Raw genomic sequence first — 18,192 nt, forward strand, 5'->3', positions numbered from 1 at the left:
CCCCTTTGTACTGATCTTAAAAAAGGGGCAGCTAGGTGGCCCAGTGGAGAGAGTGCTGGGCCTGGAGTTCAAATCTGGCCTCTGACACTTATTAGCTCTGGGACCCTGGGTAAGTCACTTAATCTTGTTTGCCTCTGTTTCCTTATCAGTAAAATGAGTTGGAGAAGGAAATGGCAAACTACTCCAGTATCTTTGCCAAGAACACGCCAAATGAGGCCACAGAGAGTCAGACATGACTGAAAAATAACAAAACAATAACAAAAAACAAAAAAAGGGAATCTTTATCTCAGGCTTTCTCCATTTTTGTCCCTTTATCCCTATTCCTTCCATCTCTCTTCCTTTTCTCTCAAAAGATATTGAAAAAGCAGCAGATTTAAGAGTGGATTTATGTCATATGTCAAGGTCCTCCCTCCATGGAGCCTTATATAGCCACATGGAAATTACATACGTCCTCTCCCCAAAGTTCTTGGACCACACTTTCCTGGGCCTTGCTGAAGCAACAGTGTAAACTTTCAGCCTAAAAGATGGGAGATAAATCCAATAAGGAAACTCCATAGTCTTAGTGGTGGGAGTTCCTGAACCCCAACTTCCTGAAAGAATGTTAAAAGACTGACCCCTAGCCTTCTGTAGATTGGAGGGGAAGTTCCTAGGCAGCACCAGCTCCTTGGGGAGAAGAGGATTCCATACATCTCACCTGCCCTTCTCTTCTGCCCTTTCTCCCTGCCTCCTCAACCACCTATGCACAACTAGCAATTTCACAAGGGGCTAAAGTTGTCATATGAAAGAACAAAAGTCAGGACTTTGCTTCCCTGCTATCATGGTGAGTTTTTGGACAAAATGCATTCAATGGAAAGGGGCTGCTTTTTTTTTTCCCATCCAGGCAAGTCTAAACTCTCAGAGTGAGACAACATAAGGCTAGATGTCAATATGTGCCTCTCTGGTGAAAGAGAGCCTCATTGGTATATTGGATGTTTGCCTCCAATTTTACCATCTTTCCATTGGAATACAAGCCACAGGGTGGTGCTATGGGTCTAGAAGATTGCATAGGACCTGGGGAAAACTTGGGATTCACTGAAGGATAAGAATCGTAACAATTCTATTTCTGAGTTAAGTTACCTTTACCTGTTTACTACATTTTCTATGGAGTGATTCCACAAAGAGCTACACAGAAATCCTAGTGGGATGCCTTATTATAATGTGGAGGTGACTGTGGGTTATTAAAGACTCTATCTGCCAGAAGAACACAAACTCTGGTAAGCTCTACCATGATGTTATGGTTTTGAATATAGCCTTGGCAACAGAGTGGTTCCACTTTCCAGGGATCAGCCTAATTTGGTATGGAGCCGTTCATCACTGGTATGTTGGCCACGGCAGCCCATTGAAAAATACCAACTGGCTCTTAGTGCTTTGCAGTTCCCTTAAGCTTCTGCAGTGATGGCATCAGAGTGGTAGAAGAAGGGATGAAGAGGCTAAGAATTATATAATTTTTCAGCTTCCTATAAACTGTAGCATAGATATTGGCATTCTAAATGTGAGCTCCTAGCCTAATGGCCAATGAGTGGAAATGTTATTGGAGGAAGTGAATTACTTCAACCTTGACATCTCTTTATAGATGAAACCAAACAACTAAAAGAAGCTTCAGCTAAATAGGATGGCTCATGGGGAATTCTTGGGCAGGTTAACTGAAGGAGTTGGTTTTATTGTATATTCAAAGTCAACAAGAAACCTCATTTCGTGGGGGCATTTATTTATCTCTGATCACAATGCTCATGATAAATATTTGCAAAAAGACCACCATGAAAATGACTGTGATTTAAACACGAACATCTGTTTCCGAAGATGAAGGGAGAGAAATTCTACAAAAAGTCAATCAGCCCCTCCAAATTAAGTCAATGTGAAATCAGCTTGGGCTTTAATGTCAAAGTGTGAATATGTAAGGATCACGAAAAATAAGTTGGAAAATATTGTTTAAGACTAAGGACTTAGAGAAAGCAGAGATTTTTAGACTACATATAAGCCTTATGCTCACACATTATTGGATACTTTTTTGTAGACATGTAGACATGACAGCCACCAAATAACATCATTGAAGATTAAACTGATATTCACTTTAGACACACGCACATGATTGCTATCATATTGCTTGCCTTCTCATTGAGTGGGGGAGCAATTAGAAGGAGGGAGAGTATATATAGAGAAGATGACAGAAGATCATGATCATTATTGGCTCATAAAATGTGTAGACACAATTGAGGGGAATACCAGTTAAAAGAAGGTATGGCAAAAAAGAAAAAAAAACTGTTAAACTAGGAAAAGCCATGTTGAATGCATTTGATAGTGAAACAGCAAAGAATAAAACAAGCAGACAAAAAAGTAGGAAAAAATCCACATGTGATTTTTAGAAAAATAGTAAGTCTTTTAACCAATAAAATATAGTGAAACTGTCATATTTGTACTCTAATGTCACAATCCCATATGTGCTTATGAAAGAAATGGGAATGGCATTTAAGAAGACAAAAATGGGGAAAGTACTGGCATTAGATCAAGTAGGTCTATAGGAGGTCCACTCTGTAAGTGACATAATTTTGAAGGTGGCAATATTGAAAGTGGCAAAGATACTAAAGATACTAAAATTGTATGTGTGGGGGAATCAGACCTCATTACTACTACCTCCATCAAAAGTGATAGAGAACATCAGTAACTACTAACCTTTATTCCTATTTTTCCATCTATATATTAAATATTTGAGAAATATATATGTAGACATATGTATATGTATATATACATCTGTTACTTGAAGGGAGGAGGCATGTTTTCACAAATGATATTCCACAGAAGACTGCCTTACAATTGACTGAAAAATGTAGAGAATACAAGATACCACTGTGATGACAGTTTATTGATTTTTTAAAAAACATCTGATTAGGTAGAGAGCAAAGCATCACCTTAACGACTACCCTTGCTCAGGGGGTTGCCTAAGCATAGGACAAAATTATCTGGGAACTCAAAGGACATAACAATAATAGCTCACATTTACACAGCACTTCAAGATATGTAAAAGTAAAATTTAATATTTCTTATAATCTTCACACGTCTGTGAATCCCCATTCTACAAATGAGGAAACCAAGGCTCTAAGAAATTAGGTGCTTTTCTCATGACTACATAGCTAATAAGAATGTGAGGCAGGATTTGAAACCAGGCTTTCTTCACTTTCTCTCTCACATTATCCTCAATGGAGATAACCTTGTTGGGTGACTTTCTGATCATTAATGCCAAGGGAGACACATGTTTGACAAAGATGTTCACTTTTATCAGCACAGATTCCAAGCTGAAGAGGTATTCTCTATAGAGACAGAGATTCCCTAGATATTCTTTTTTATGAATTATGCTGTGATTACTGCAACAAGTGCTCCGTAGTCATTCAAAAGATTTTGGCCCACTTATCCACTAAGAAAAGATCAAGTGAATGAACAGTGTTTCTTTCTAAACTATCATAATGCAGAGTTCATCTGAGTCTACCTCAAAAAGATTCTTCAAGTAGACAATGGTTTCGGCTCCTACTTGAGGAGCAAGAGAAAAGTGAACTGCTTTGTTTTTGGGAAATCACATAGTTGTTTTTTTTTCATCCCCAAACTTTTCCTTGAAACAAAAATCAATGTTTTTAATATTCTTCCAGTTATAAGATGTGGCTCTGAGTCACGGAACCCTATCATTTGAGAACTAAAGTTGAAGATCAACCAAGAAAGGTACATGATGAGTGTGAGCAGGTTGCAACACATTACAAAGAAAGATTTAAGAAAAATGTCAAAGAAATGTACCACTGAAAAGAAAGATGAGCTGGTCATCTGACAAAAGCCATAAATGATGAATAGCCTACATGCTATATTGATAACCCTTGAGGATCACAGATGAATGTAAGGAAGATCTCAAATAGTGATCTCAAGGGAGGACATGACAAGAATCATAGGATAAACATGAAAGGACTGGGGTCTGCATTATTGGCAATACCTACATTTATGAAATAATTCCACTTGAATATTTGAATGTTTTATATATTTTAATATATTTGATATATTTGTTGTCTTGTATCTGATAGATGTGGTTACATTTACTGCTTTTACAGGCTCTGGAAGGGCAGCCTGGTGGTGCAGTGGATAAAGTGCCAGGCCTAAAGTCAGGAAAACATCTTCTTGAGTTCATATCTGGCCTCAGACACTTAGTAGCTGTGTGACCCTGGGCAAGTCACTTAGCTTTGTTTGCCTCAGTTCCCTCATTTGTAAAATGAGCTGGAGAAGGAAATGGCAAACCACTCCAATATCTTTCCCATGAAAACCCTACATGAGATCCTGAAAAATCAGACACAACTGAAAAACGACTGAACCAAAACAGGCTCTGGGGTCCTTTTTAAAAGCTACATCTTTGGAGACCTAGAAACAAAATATAATCTGAGATATCCAGAGCCACCAGGATCAGATTTAGGTCCAGGTAAAAAAAATGGTGACAGTGGGTAGCAAGGGTAGAAAAGAGGGGAGAGGAGAAAGAGGAAGGGAAGAAGGCAAGAGAAGAGGGTTCAGATGGGAGGTGAGGGGACTGGACAAAAATCTTTGTATTGGCTTTTTTTTTTGGAGGGGGGAAGTCAGGGCAGTTGAGGCTAAGCGACTTGCCCAAGGTCACATAGCTAGTCAGTGTTTCAAGTGTCTGAGGCCAGATTTGAACTCAGGTCCTCCTGACTCCAGGGCCAGTGCTCTACTCACTGTGCCACCTAGCTGCCCCACCAAAAATCTTTGTAGAAGATTTGTCTTGATAGTAAACATTAATTAAGCACATACTGGAGGCAGCTAGGTGACTCAGTGGATAGAGTGCTATACCTGGAGTCAGGAAGACTGGAGTTAAAATCCAGCCTTAGACATTTATTAGCTGTGTGACCCTGGTCAAGTCACTTATCCTCTGCCTTAATCCACTGAAGAAGGAAATGGCAAACTGCTCCAGTATCTTTGCCAAGAAAACCCCAGTACTGGTGTGCTATGGTACACAGGGTCACAAAAAGTCAGACATGACTGAATGACTGAACAACAACACTATTGCAGGCACTGTGCTAAATGTTGAAGATACAAAGAAAAGTAAAAGACAGCCCCAGGCTCAAGAAACTCATTCCAAAGGAGAGGATGACATACAAACAACTACATGGAAACTAATTATATCCAGGATAAATTAGAGATAATCAACAGAATGAAGGTACTTGGAGTATTTCTGTGCAAAACACACACACACACACACACACACACTTAAGTATGTCATACCCATCATACAAAGGAAATATGGAACAGGAATAAAATTATTCTTAAAGAAAATTAAAAAATTTAAAGAACGTAAACATTTCAAATCTCACATATGTTCCATTATAATTCACATGGCAGTAAATATTTGCAAAATACAACCTTACAAATTTGAACCTTTCACTAACTGCAGTACAATTATAATAGAACATACTTTAAAATTAACTGCTTGCATAATGTGACAACCTTTTTATTTTAGAATGTTATGTTTTAAATTTTTTCTAATTTTGACATGAGATCATGCTTATTTGAAAATAGAAAATATTTTGATGTATTTAATTTAATTAAGTTTTTGTAAAATAAGTAGCCCATTTAACCTTTTGTAATTAAATAATATGTGTGTATGTGTGTGTAATAATAAAATTGCACTCTAAACTCCCAAATTGTAATTTTATTCATAAAAATTGGCATCTTCAAAAATAATTCAGGAAAGTTGTGATTGTGTATAGTAAGATGAGACAGCAGTATTATATGATTAAAGTGTAGAATAAATATTTGAATGGAGTTAGAAATACTTGGAAATGCCCAGTTTTTGACACAAATTTGCAAGCTGTTATTCAGGACTGAGTGTTCATTGGACGTGATATATATATATATATATATATACACACACACACACACATATATATTACTTTTACATATAATTACATTTTGTTTTCAACGTATTATTAGTGGTACTTTAATTATCTGCTAACTGACAGAAATTTTGTGTATCATCACTACTTTCTTAGAATTTCACTGGCCTTACAATGGATATCAAAAACCATTAACAAATAATGATAGTATGAAGAAAAAAAAAAGCATATGCAACCTAACTGATTTCTAGATCCCCTTGTGGACTTCTAGGCCCTAGGCATTTGTACTCTTTGAGCCATCTCCTTTCACTGGCCCTGGTGATATGCTTGAGTCAACGCTGGATAGGAGCAAAATGAGTCAAAAAGAAATATGAGTTTGGGAGGCAACCCCCTATACCAATTGAACCTGGTCCACATAAGCCCAGAGTTTAAGGTACTTAGCCATGGATTATATATTAAAAGACTTTCTTTATAACATTTACTCCCCCCTATTTGGACAAAGGATACTACTACCACCTCCTCCAGTGAACAAAAAGGTCTATTGTGATGAGATTATAGAAGTTCTACCTAGTTCAAAGCAAATAAGGCCCTGACAAACTCCCTCCCTCCCCATAACACACACTTACTATTTATAATCAATGACCTTTTTAGAAATGAATCTATCAGAGAGAACTAGCCTAATGGACAATAGTTCTTAGGATCATCGATTTAGAACTGGAAGGGACTCCAGAGGTTCAAACCCCTTATCTTACACATGAGGAAACAAAAAACAGTGGTGACAAATAGAAAAAAGAAAAGAACTACATATTGACTTACAAACCCATAGATTAATATTATCTGTGTCATACTGTATTTTTATCTCATTAAACATTTCCTGACTACGTTTTAGTTGGGTTTGAGATGCTGGTGAATTTGACATCTCCTGACCTCTATGACAGAGGATGACTTGCCCAAGGACAAGCAGGAAGACCAGAATGCAAATGGCAACCTCAAATTCCCTCACTGTCACCTCACCCTTTCTCTCATCCATCTATGTGGTCTGGAGGGTGGGGTGGTGGTGGAGGGAAATGTGACCTTTCTCCTACTTGATATCCCCCCAAAGCACAAATGTGACCATATTACTCCCCTTTTCAAAAAGCTCCTGTGACTCCCTATTGCTTCAAGGACAAAATAAAAACTCCTCCATTTGGCATTCATTATCTGACTCTATCCTTTCTTTCTATGCTGATTTCACATTACTCTTCCTTAAATACTGGGCCTTTTAGCCAAACTAGTCCACTTGCTGTTCCCTGGATAAGTAATTTAATTTCTCAGTGTCCCAGGCAACTCTGTAAGACTATAAGTTTAACAATGGTGCTGAGTCTCTTTGGTAGAGTCTCTTTGGCTCCCTACATAGTAAAAATAATAGGTCCCAACCAAAAATATTTTGCAAAGGGAAAAAGACATTCTTCACATGTGCATGTTATATATGCAATTATTCATTTCTCCATTGTTTCTGATACTTACTAAGCATTTGATCTGGCAGACCAGAAACTGGGATGGCATAAGTCCATGAAGGGCAATCTGTGTAGACTTTTAACAGTGGGGTGTGGGACAAAGTTGACATCTTAGAAAAGAACAACGTGGCTCTCCATGGGGATGCTATTTTCACTTACCTAGGTTGCGAAAGGGGGTCATACACATCCTCAGTGATTGTCTCCAGGGATTTTAGAACTGACAGCCTTTGTAATATTTTCCTTCTCTCCACATGAAGAAATCCAGGAGATGGCAGTTGTATATGCTGTCAACTCTAGAACCCCAAGCTTGCCTGAGAGCTAAAGAGTTATGTTTGGCTTCAGAGGAGGCACACAAAAAAAGACTTCTCCCCATGGGTAATTGACAAACTAAGCAGACACAGACAAATAATCACCAAAACTATGAATTAGTTACTCTCTGCAAACCAAAGAATCCTAAGTCAGATGTAGAGTAATTAGAGTTAATCTTTTAAATAAGAAGACAAAACAGCTCTGGTCAATTAGGAATCTTACGCATTTATACCTGAGAATACTTGTAATATGCATTTAGAAGTGAGCATATGTTAAGTCTCAGCATTAGACAGGGCCAATAGCCCTAGGGTAAGGACCCCTATGACCATAGTGATCCTGCCCAAATACCCTACCTCTCTACTTCCTTGCAATTATCAGCAGATACTGACTCTGCCCTGCTGTGTAAAAGTAATGGGAGCAAAACTTATTTCAGGGACAAAGTGCTGACTTAAAAGAGAAAGGAGGAAAACAACAAAAAAATAAAATAAACTGCAGGAAAACACAAACAATGAAATGTTTAAATGCAAATGGATTAAATAAATGAATAAAATAAAAGATTGTGAATAGAAAAAAAAGCCAATAAATTGTTACTTAAGAAATATATCTAAATGGGGGGCAGGTGGTTAGAGCACTGCCCCTAGAGTCAGGAGGACCTGAGTTCAAATCCAGCCTCAGATACTTGGCACTTTCTTATTATGTGATCCTTTGCAAGCCACTTAATCCTGATTGCCTATCTATCTGTCTGTCTGTCTATCTATCTATCTGATGATTTTTACATATATAAATCTAAAAAGACACATACAGAATTAAAATAAAAAGTTTGAAGAAAATTTACTATGCATCAAGTGAATAAAAAAGCAAGAGCTGCTATCATGCAGTAAAGTAAAACATTCATGATATCAAGAGAGAAAAATGAGGAAGCTACATTATGTACAAAGAAACTATAGAAAATGAAGCATTAACTAATTGCTAACAGCATAGAAAGAAAAAAAAATTGTAAAATACTCAACATTCCTCTCTCTAAGGAACAAAAATCTAACAGAAATATAGCATAAAAAGGAAAATATAAAACTAAATCAACTATGGAGAATACAAAGCTTGTAACTACAGAGGAGCAGGGGTTTTCCTTGGGTAAAGTAGAGCAGTAACCACACCTCTTCCTTCATCACAGCACTTTCAAGCAAGAAAATGTGTAGACCCCCAGAACTAGCTTTGAAAAAATACAGCATGAAAAAACCTAAAGCTTGGGACAGTCCATCACCACTCACCCCAAAGGGAGCAGAGCCCAATTTTAACATAAAGTTTAGAGTCAAGAAATAGGCTAGAAAAATGAGCAAATAACAACAAAAAAAGCATTTGACCATAAAAAAAAAAAACTACTACAGTGGCAGTGAAGATCAAGACATAAACTCAGAAGAAGACAACAATGTGAAAATAGCTACAAATCCTCAAAGAAAAATGCTAATTGGGCCCAAGCCCAATAAGAATTCCTGAGTTAAAGGAAGAGATGACAGTGGTAGAAGAAAATGAGGAGAAGAAATGAGAATGATGCAAAAAATTTATGAAAAGAGAATTAGCAGCTTAGTGAAAAAGGCACAAAAAATGCTGGAGAAAATTACACCTTAAAAAATGGAATTGGTCTAATGGTAAAAGAAGCACAAAAATTCACTGAAGAAAATAACTCCTTATAAAAAAAAGAATAGGCCAAATGGAAAAAGAGGTGCAAAATATCATTGAAGAAAATAATTACTTAAAAATTAGAATTGGGTAAGTGGAACATAATGACTACATGAGACATAAAGAAACAATAAAACAAAATCAAAGGAATGAATGGAAGGAAATGTGAAATATTGCATTGGAAAAACAAGTGACCAAAAATAGGTCTCAGAGAGATAATTTAAGAATTATTGGACTACCTAAAATCCATGATTTAAAAAAGATCCTACACATCATATTTGAAGGAATTATAAAGTAAAATTGTCTTATTATCTTAAATCCAGAGGGTGAAATAGAAATGGAAAGAATCCAAAAATCACCTCCTGGAAGAGATCTCAAAATGAAAACTCCAGGGAATATTATAGACAAATTCCAGAGCTCCTAGGTCAAGAAGAAAATATTTCAAGAAGTCAGAAAGAAGCAATTCAAATACTGTTAGAACCACAGTCAGAATCATACAAGATTTAGCAGCTTCCACATTAAAGGAGCAGAGGGCTTGGAATATTACATTTCAGAAGGCAATGGAGCTAGAATAACAACCAAGAATAATCTACCCAGGAAAACTGAATGTAATCCTTCAGGGGGAAAATGGGTATTTAATGAAATAGAATACTTTGAACCCTTCCAGATGAAAAGACCAGAGCTAACTAGAAAATTTGACAAACACATTACTCAAGAGGAGCACAAAAAAGTAAATATGAAACTGTAATCACAAGGGTGTCAATAAAGTTAAACTGTTTACATTTTTAAATGGGAAGATGATGCACAATAAATCCTAAGAACTCTATCACCATTATGCCAGTTAAAAGGAGCTTATGTAGAAAGAGAGCATGGATGTGAATCAATTATGTTGGGATGACCTCAAAAAAACGAAGGGGTGAGAAAAAGGGATGTCCTAAGAGAAGGGGAAAGGGAGAAGTAGAATGGGGAATTTTTCTTACATAAAAGAGGCATGCAATGAGGAGCTTTTATACTGAATGGGATAATGGAGAGGTGGTGGGCAATGCTTGAACCTCACTCTCATCAAAATTGGCTCCAAGAAGGAAGAATATGCATATATACACACCCAGATGTATATAAAATGTAACTTACCCAATAAAGAAATAGGAGTGGAAGGGCATAAGAGAAAAGGGAAAGGGATGATAAAAGGGAGGACACATTAATAAAAAGCAGTGGTTAGTAATCACAACTGTGAATGTCAATGAGATGAGTTCACTCATAAAATGGAAGCAGATAGTAGAATGGATTAGAAAACAGAATCCAATTTATTGTTTATAAGAGACATGCTAGAAGAAGAAACACAGAGAGCTAAATTGAAGGGCTGGAACAGAATCTCTTACGCTTCTGTTGAAGTAAAAAAGGCACGGGTAGCAATCATGATCTCAGACAAAGCAAAAGTAAAAACAGACTAAATTAAATGAATTAATGAAAGAAACTATATTTTACTAAAAGGTGCCATGGATGATGATGTAATATCAATTTTTTTACAGCAATTTCTCTGATATATATTGTCACAAATATATACTGAGTATAAAAACAAGTCAAATTCATAAAAAATAAGAGCTATTTCCCAAATGACAAAGGAGCAATACAGACAGGTAGTTTTTGGAGGAAGAAATCAAAGCTATTTATAGTCACATGAAAACATGCTCTATATCACTATTGATTAGAGAAAGGCAAAATAAAACAACTCTAAGATACCAACTCAAAAGAAATGACAAATGCTGGAGGGGATGAAGGAAAATTTAGCACACTAATGAGATGTTGGTGGAGTAGCGAACTGGTCCAACTATATGACCAGTCTGGAACTGGTCTAGAATGATGCCCAAAGTGCTATAAAACATGTATACCCTGTGATCCAGCAACACCACTATTAGGTCTGTATCCTAAAGAGATCAAAGAAAAGGGGAAAGGACCTATATGTACAAAAATATTTATAGCAACTCTTTTACTGGTGGTAAAGAATTGGAAATCAAAGGAGATGTTCATTAATTGGGGAATGGCTGAACAAGTTATGGCATATAATTGAGATGGAGTACTATTGTGGTATGGCAAATGACAAAGGTAGGGTGGTTTCAGAAAAGCATGGGAAGACCTATATGGACTTCTATAAGGTGAGAAGAACTAGGAGATCATTGTACACAGTGATAGCAATGTTGTAATGATGATCAACTCTGAAAGATTTGACTACTCTGATCAACACAATGATCCAACACAATTCCAAAGGACTCATGACCAAAACATGCCATCTACTTCCAGAGATAGAACTGATGAATTCCGAGTGCAAAATGAAGTATAATTTTCTCATTTTTTATTTTTTCTTGTTTTTTTTGAAATATGTTTAATATGGAAATATTTTGCATGACTTCACTTGTATAACTGATATCATATTGCTCACATTCTCAGTGGGTGAGAGAGTGGGTGGGAGGTAGGGAGAGAATTTGGAATTCAAAACTTGAAAAGAATGTTAAAAATAAACAACACATTAAAAATATTTTAAACATAAAATAGAAAAATAGTGACTTAACAAACTTAATATTAAATTAAGATAAAAAAATAACAAAAACAAAAGAGAAATTTTTTTGAGACCTACATCTCCCTTGCCGGGCTGCGAGTGTAATGACAACTCCCAATTCCAATCCCACCAATCCCACTGCTGATAGGCATGAAAGATTTGACTTCCTCTGTTTCTGCCCCGGGTTCATTCCTCCTCAGCTTGATGTCTGCCGCCGCCCCCCCCCCCCCCCATCTATCCCAATTCCCTGGAGCTCATTATATTGGTGCCAGACTGCGTGTGATCACAGATTGACTTTTGCCCTACTGCAGGTCAGAATTCCTAAAACCATTAGATATACCAGCTTCAGCACCTCCAGGAGCAGGGATTGCAGGTGTGTACCACAACACCCCGTAAGAGAGGAAAGACAATGTGAAAATTAGAGGAGAAATAGAAAAATTGGAAATAAAAAGACTTCTGAATTGATTTAAAAACAAACTAAAAGCTGATTTCTTGAAGAAAGAAACTAAACTGATAAACCCTTAGCTAAGCTTATTTTTTTAAAGGGAGAAAAATTAAATTACTATAAAAATGAAAAAAAAAAAACCTGACAAACTAAGCAAATTGTGTCATGTGGTAGGGAAAAAAAAAAAAAAAACATTGGACTGGGAGTCATGCCGAGATTCTATCCTGACTCAGTAAAATACTTTATGGCCTTGGGAAAGTTACTTATCCACTCTTGGTCCCAGCTTCCTAAACCATAAAATAAAGTTATTGGAGTAGAAGATCTCTAAAGTCTCTTTCAGCTATAAAATTTAGTGACTATATGAATTTAATCACTGTCTAGTTTAGCAGGATGGACACACATACTCTTTAAAGGATGAACAATATGCAATAAGTAATGATAGATGTAATGCCAAATGTCTAAAGGAAATAAGACCATATTTTTATTTGTTTAATTTTCCCAATTTAGATATATTTATCTATATGAACACCTTACCCCAACATGCTATCTTTTTTATTGTAACATGTAATTTTGTGTAAACCATTTGAAAATATTCAAGCATTAAAGTGACCACTTAAGAATATTGGAACTATGATGTACGTATAACTACGATAATCCTTTCCACATCATGACTTTCCCCTTTGTAGTTTCAATATATGGCCACTGTGTGACCCTGGACAAGTCTGCCTACATTTCCATATCTATAAAGTTACCTTCCAAGGTTGTTGAGAGGATAACTTGAGATAATATTTGTAAAGCACTCTGCAAATCTTAAAGCCCTGTAGAAATGCTACTGTTGTTTTTGTTGTTATTATTGATTATTTTATCCATGGAGATAGAAGTCTCTCTAAGCTGTAAGAAGCAGCAAGGAATTCATGGAAATAGAGATACTAATTTGATCCTTGAAGGAAAAGAAGGATCTTCAATATATTCATTAAATGTAAATTTTGAGGGGAGTTTTGCATAAGCCACAAATGATATGTGAAGGCCAGCAGATGACACAGAGCCTATGACCAAATACTTAAAGCAAATTTTACAATAAAGGTACTGTAAACACCTCTTAAAAGAGAAAGAAAAAATTCAGACTAATTTTGTGCAGATTTTCTAGATTGAGGGTGCAGTGTGCCCCTCCCCTCAATGTGGAAGGGATAACTGTAATTTTAATATTCAATTTAATCACTATTGAATTCATGAACTTCAGCACAATCAAAGCTGAACTCATCAGCTCCCTCTCCAAAGGGTCCCTCCCCTTGACTTCCCTATTTTTGTTGATGGCATTGCCATCTCTTGGACTCACATCATTACAGTTATCTGCAGATAATAATGGAGACTGTAGGCAGAAAAATGTTAGCGGTGAGCAGTTGCCAAGTCCTGTCAATTAAAAAGCAGCTGGAGGTGTAGTTGAAGGAGCACCAGAAGAGATGGGCTGAAATCCTGGCTCTGTCACTTACTACTTATACAACTCAAGATCAATCATTTATCTGGAGACTCAGTTTTCCCATCTATAAGTAAGGATGGTGACGTGGGCCCTTTCTACTTCACAGAGTTGTTATGAGGATCAAATGAGACAATTTCCAAGAAATACCTTCTAAAAACATTTCCTTCATTCCCCTCCCCCTATACTGATTGGGTGTGCTATGTACATGGCAGATATTGCATTTGTTGTTTGACCTCCAAAATATCTCCTATCTACGTATTCCTTTCTCCTATCACCTTAGATATGATTCTAAGTGCCTCCTGCTTGGACTAGTTTCTTCACATCTTTGCATGTCAAATTTTTCCCATCTCCAGTAGACCTTTTAACACTATAGTGAGACTAATATTTATACAGAAAATATGATTCAAATGTCTTCAGTGGCTCCTCATTACCTATGGAATAAAATCTAAACTCCTTACTCTAGTACTCAAGACTTTTCAGAATTTGTAGCCACATCACTTATCTAGCTTTATTTAACATTAATCCCACTTAGACTACTAGCTGTTCCCTCCTTTTCACCTCTCTTGTATTTAGTAAGGTATTTTTGTCCCATGGCATTAACATATTCCTCTCATATCTCCACTTGTTGAGAACCTTTTCCTTCAAGAATCAGATCAGTATCACTCTCTCCATGAATTCCTTCCTGCTTCCCACAGTTTAGAGAGAGTTCTATCTCCTTGGATTTTCTTAGATTGATATGTCTGGACATTTATTTTGTAAATAATTAATAATAAGAACAAAAGCAACAGTAGTATTTCTATAGGGCATTAAGATTTGCAAAGTGCTTTACAAATATTATCTCAAGTTATTCTCTCAACAACCTTGGAAGGTAACTTTATAGATGAGGAAATTCAGGCAGACTTGTCCAGGGTTACACAGTACTTTTGTCCAAGGCCAGATATGAACTCAGGTCTTCCTCCACCCAGGTTGAGTACTCTATCCACTGGGTAATCTAGCTGCTTCTACTGGTTACAGGATCTTTATGTCTGCATCAACATATTTTAAAAAATCAAAACAGGGCAGTTACTCCACCAACATTTTTCATTGTTATTTTATTTTCATCAAAAACAACATTGTGTAATTTACCACAAGCCTTCTTTTAAACTTCTAAACTCTATGATTCAAAAGGTCAACCAGATATTTCATTCCTTCTAATCTGCATACCTCAAGTTTCACTTTGTTATCTCCAGGGCACATATGATGTAAGTAAGCTTTTGCATTTGCTTGAATAGATGGAAATGGATGTTGCAGAATGAAAATGACTTCAGGCAGTTCAGGTTCATACCAAGCAAATTCCCTAGGGTCTTTTTTTTAAATGTTATCTTTGGGTGGTGATCTAGTTGTATCGATGCTGCATGCTGAAGTTGGTCTTTTTTTTTAATGTTTTCTATGGATGGTGATATGGTTGTACCATCATTAGCTAGTGCTGCATGATGAAGTTGGTTATAATTGCACTCTTATATTTGATATTGTATTGGTTGGTAAGTATAAGTAGCTATTATGTTCAGAGCTTAATTGTTTCTTTGGTATATAAGAGTGCTTTGTTGATTGGATGACCTTTGCAGAGTTTCAATACCTGATCCAGTGGGACATATTGTTATCTGGGACCCCTGGATCTCAACAATTCTATGATTTAGATTGTTGTATATTGGACTATAATTTCTGTTGTTCGGTCAGATCCAACTCTTTGTGACCCCATTTGGGGTCTTCTTGATAAAGATACAGGAGCGGTTTGCCATTTTCTTCTCCAGCTCATTTTACAGATGAAGAAACTGAGGTTAACAGGGTTAAGTGACTTGGCCAGGGTCACACAGTTTGTGAGGCCAGGTCGGAATGCAGGTTCTCCTGATTCCAGGTACAACATTCTATATCCACTGTATCACCTAACTGCCCTGCAGGACCATAAGTTCTTTCTTCATACATAGGGGTGATGTGCAAATTATCACAGAATACAATTCTTGCCCATGTTGGCTATGCTGACTAGTATATGAACTCCATAAGCATATGAGATACCCCGGACAAGCTGAGAACATTCTCTCGTAATTATCACATTATTACTGTTCAAAGTGTTAAATGTCATGATGAAGTCAGATGGTGTTATATAGAAGGAGTACTAATTGTGTAGCTAGAGGACTGGACCTCATAGACAGCTTCTAATGATTAATACTGCCTCTGTGACTTTGGACAAGTCACCTAATTGACCTGGGCCTTAGTTTCCTTATCTATAAAAAGGATGACTTCTGAGATCCCTTATTCTTCTTAAATCTTTGATCCCATGACTTGAGATTATTTATGTATGCATACTTTTATTACTGAGTTCTACTGTAAACTCTTCGAAGTTAAGAGTCATTTTCCCCATAAGTATCCACAGTGACTAGCACATTGCCTTGCATACAGTAGGTATTTAATAAATGTTTGTTGAATTAAAATGTTCAGATTAAAAATTGATCATTTAGCAATTTTTTACACCTATGTCAGTGATACATGACACAACTTGATCAAAATTCACAGATAATTGCTTTTGAGAAAAAAAAAAACTTAGATGATCTCCCACTTTCCTTTTCCAACCCTATTTCATAAGACAAATAAGTGTACAAATAAAAAAATCAAAGTTTTTTCTTTCTAACTCAGTGGTTATTTGCAAGAGTGTGTACTTCTCCATCACATATCAAGACATAACTTTTGGAGTTGAATAATCATTGTAAAAATTAAAGAGTGCATGAGGGAAATTTGAATATATTCAGGGAAATGGAAAGGTGCATATAAAACGTTTGTTTTAGAGGTCACTGGTTTGTCAATGCAAAATTCTCATCTTTGTTAAAAGGGTTGACTAAGTAGATAATGAGTTTCTATTACTCCACCATAAATGTGGACTTACATTTCCAATTCCAAGTGTATTAACAAAGGCATTTTGCCAAATTTCATTTTCATAAAAGAAAAATCAAAGAAACTTTTAATTATAAAAAGAGAAATTTTTATCTAACTTGCTGTACTTTGGATCTAGTTCCATGAAAATAAAGAAATTCTAGGAAGAACTTAATAGGATCCTCTAACCAAGTCGACCTTTCTTTGATATGTGGTAACTTCACTGTGAAAATGGGCATAGGAAATATAGATCAGGATTAAAAAAGGAAATTAACCAAAGCCTACTAGACTACCCAGAAGATTTATGCTTATATATTATGAATATATTCAAGGAAGGAGCCAAAAGGTGATGGATGTGCCAAGTGCCAAATCTCACCACACACATAATAAATAAATAATTTGGCTGTCTTAACTGATGGGCTATCAACTTATGACTCACTTGAGCATCAGCTGGGTGCATAAAGTCCAAAAATTGATTAGATAATGGTGAAGTCACTGAGGCAATCCTCATAGTTCTAACCTGACCTGTTTAAGTAAGCTTTTGAATCTCCAAAATAGAAAATTGTTAAAAAAGTAAAGATATTGACTGAAAACAACCTGAAAATAAAATCTCTTGGATAAGTTTAATTGATACTAAATGATCCATGTAGTTAGAAGGCTGAAATAATTTCAGCCAGCACATATGTTGGTCTTCCAGTCTAAAAGAGATGCATGACCACCAAAGACAACTCAAACTCATTTGCAAAATGTTACATAGATGGAGGGTGTAAAATTATGTACAGCTACTATCTCACAAAGCAGAGAAAAGTAGTGGAGAAAACAAATCAATACCTTGAAATCTTTGCTACAAGGTACAACCTAGGTAGTCTGCCCCAGGACATTAAAGATCAAAATGGAAAGAGGAAAATAGATGTGAATGGAAGAGATTTACCAAAATTTCTATAATGATTCATTCCATCATTGATAACATTTCATTTGTGCTTTAATATCTTGTTACCCAGTGTTCTATATTAGGGGAAATGGCACTTAAAAACATACCACAGAAGAGTGACTGGGGCGGCAGTATGAGTCCCGTGTCCCTAGAGCAGTCCATGATAGAAGCAATGACTTATATGCACAACAACATTTAGAGTAGTATCTTTTTTAGTAGTAAAGGGCTGGAAATGATGAGGTTTGGGGCTGTACCCTTGTCAGAAACAAATTTAGTGCTTATAAAGTAGCTGAATAAATTGCAGTATACATATGTAATATTGTTGATGTTCAGTTGTTTCCGTTGTGCCTGGCTCTTTGTGACCCCATTTGGAGTGGTTTGCCCGTTTTTGAACTCAAGTCTTCCTCTACGCCCTGTGCCACCCACCTGCCCAGAAATGATGGATATAACAGATTGAAATGAACATAATCAAAAGAACAATTTATAC

Source organism: Trichosurus vulpecula, chromosome 6 (assembly GCF_011100635.1).
Source record: "Trichosurus vulpecula isolate mTriVul1 chromosome 6, mTriVul1.pri, whole genome shotgun sequence".
In the NCBI taxonomy this organism is placed as follows: Eukaryota; Metazoa; Chordata; class Mammalia; order Diprotodontia; family Phalangeridae; genus Trichosurus; species Trichosurus vulpecula.